The sequence below is a fragment of the Mustelus asterias genome, chromosome 10 (assembly GCF_964213995.1).
Source record: "Mustelus asterias chromosome 10, sMusAst1.hap1.1, whole genome shotgun sequence".
Taxonomy (NCBI): domain Eukaryota; kingdom Metazoa; phylum Chordata; class Chondrichthyes; order Carcharhiniformes; family Triakidae; genus Mustelus; species Mustelus asterias.
Window position 1 is genome coordinate 111933932 of NC_135810.1, and position 2999 is coordinate 111936930.

Here is a 2999-nt window from a genome sequence, read left to right on the forward strand (position 1 = left end):
AAGTTACAACCCCCCACCTTAACAAACATGAAACACTTATCGGATTATATTACAGTCAGAACAGTTAATGTATGGATTCCACCTGGAAGTCTGGAAGGAATTCCTCGAAACCTACTTGATGCAGACATCACAAACCCAGACCACCACAGAGGTTTCAAGATTTCTCTGCCAACCTATTAAAAGCCCCACTCAGGGCAAATGACCTATCCCTGTAAGACCTGCCCAACAGCCTACTCCATGAAGACAGTTGATAGATTTTTATTAGCTAAGAGCGTTAAGGGATTTGGAGCCAATGCATATGCTATGTTAAGTGCATTGTGAAGGATAAGAGTAGACAGGTGGTGGGTATTGATTTATTAAGTATCTTGAGCACATATAAAAAGGGAATGCTGGGAAATTAATTTGATTTGATTTATTATTCTCACATGTATGGGTATACAGTGAAAAGTACTGTTCATAGAGTACATAGAGGAGAAGGAAAAGAGAGAGTGTAGAATGTAGCATTGGAAAGAGTTAGAGTACAGTTTTAAGAGCAAAGAACAAGAGTAAAAGATTGAATTTGAGGGTATGCTGGGGACAGCTCGCAGGAGGTCACCACACTCTAGCGCCATCCTTTGGTTAGGAGGTGGATGTGTAATGCTGCATCTTATAAATTAACCAACTATCAAGAAAAGGACTTATGTCTCTCTTTATACTTAAACATTTGTCTGGGAGGCGAATTAGCAACCAACATGGTTAAATAGACTTCAGATACGGATTAGCTGAGAGCCATTGGGTTGAGGGGCTGAATGGCCTACTCTTATTCCTGTGTTTTGGAATAGAATCCCGAGAGAGAAGGAGGCCATTCAGCCCATCGAGCCTGCACCAACAACAGCCCCACCCATATCCTATCCCTGTAACCTCACATATTTACCCTGATAGTCCTCCTGACACTAATGGCAATTTAGCATGGCCAATCAACCCAACCAGCACATCTTTGGACTGTGGGAGGAAACCGGAGCACCCGGGGAAACCCACACTGACACAGGGAGAATATGCAGACTCCACACAGATAGTGACCCCAAGCCGGGAATCGAACCTGGGTCGCTGGTGCTGTGAGGCAGCAGTGCTGACCACTGTGCCGCCGTGCCGCCCGAATCTGAGGAGTAGTTGAGCTGAGAGTCAACAGGGCGAATTTTCCTGTCCCACCCACCATGAAAATCGTAGCAGGCGCGGGGTGGACCATGGAAAGGTCTGAAGACCTCGGGCGGGATTTTCCAGTTTCGGGGTGAGTGTGGCCAGAAATTCCCGCCCAACATCCGCAAAGAAGGAGAGAAAAATCATTGTTCTTCTGACCCGTAAAGTGTTCTCGACTCAGCATAACCTGAGGGATAACAGCAGATCACTTTGACTCCAGTATTGCCGCAAAGCCAATGATTGGGAAATTCCTCCAAGCTCCCAGGAGATTACCAGCCCAATGCATCGTCTCTGTGAGTGCCATGTTTATAAGCGCACTGCCAAATCACCGAACACATTTGTTTATATTCATTCGTGGGACATGGGTGTCATTGGCTGGCCAGCATTTATTGCCCATCCCTAGTTGCTCTTGTTCAGAGAGCAGTTGAGAGTCAACCACATTGCTGTAGCTCTGGAGTCACATGTAGACCAGACCAGGTAAGGATGGCAGATTTCCTTCCCTAAAGGACATTAGTGAACACGATGGACTTTTCCGACAATTGACAATGGTTTCACGGTCATCTGTAGATTCTTAATACCAGATTTTTAAAAATTGAATTCAAATTCCACCATCTGCCGTGGCGGGATTCGAACCCGGGTCCCCAGAACATTAGCTGAGTTTCTGGATTAATAGTCCAGCGATCAGACTGAAATCTGACTGGCCTACTGCCGTTTCTTTGTTCCTCTTGAACATTGGAAGCTATGTAGTGATAGTGGAGTCTGATCTTTCCCTTGCCAGATTTCCACCCCGGGAACATTTGAGTAGGGATCAGGATGGACCCTTGATCAGTTCACACTTGCTCAGCCTAGGGACTGCCGCACTCCAACCTCTGCCTCTGCTGAGATTACCCAACTAAGACACAAACTCAATTGTCCATGCACATACTCACTCAGCCATGGGGGAAGCACAAAGCCATTGATTAACTAATGCCTCTGGGCTGTAGGCACATATTTGGGAACTACTTTATTACTGATATGAATAGGCATGGTTTCAGTCTGGAGAAAAATAACCTTTTCTTTCTTTCTGAATCCTGCTATGATCCTATGTTAATAATGTTACATTAAATGGCAAAACCTGGTGCGGGCAGAAGTTCAAAGGTAATGCAGACAACAGTGTATAAATAATGTTTAGGAAGATTAATTGTACCCATTTTAATGAGAATATATGTAAACTGGACTGTACCTTAAAAAGAATCCTGATATTCCACACACACAAGGATGTTTCACGTATGATTTTTCCTGACACTGAAACTAGTCTGATTGTTGTTAGCCAAGGTTGATCTTTTTGATGTTTTGCCAAAGTGTATTTAAGTGTACAGAGACTCTGCTAGAACTGAGGATTAGGTTCACATTTTGAATGGTTTATTAATATTTGTTGTTGAACATAAGGGATCATTTTGTGCATTCTTCCTGTGGAAATGTAACTCTGGGTGAATAGTTACACTTAAATGATTTAGATGTTCTTATTCATAGAATTGTAGAGTCCCCACAGTGCAGAGAGAGGCCATTCGACCCATCACCAACAACAATCCCCATAACCCCACATATTTACCCTGCTAATCCCTCTGACATTAGGGCCAATTTAGCATGGCCAATCAATCTAACCCGCACATCTTTGGAGTGTGGGAGGAAACCGGAGCACCCGGAGGAAACCCATGCAGAGACGGGGAGAATGTGCAGACTCCACACAGACAGTGACCTGAGGCTGGAATTGAACCCGGTCCCTGGGTGCTAACCACTGTGCCACCATTCCGCCCACATAGTGCAAGGCTCTATCTAATGGC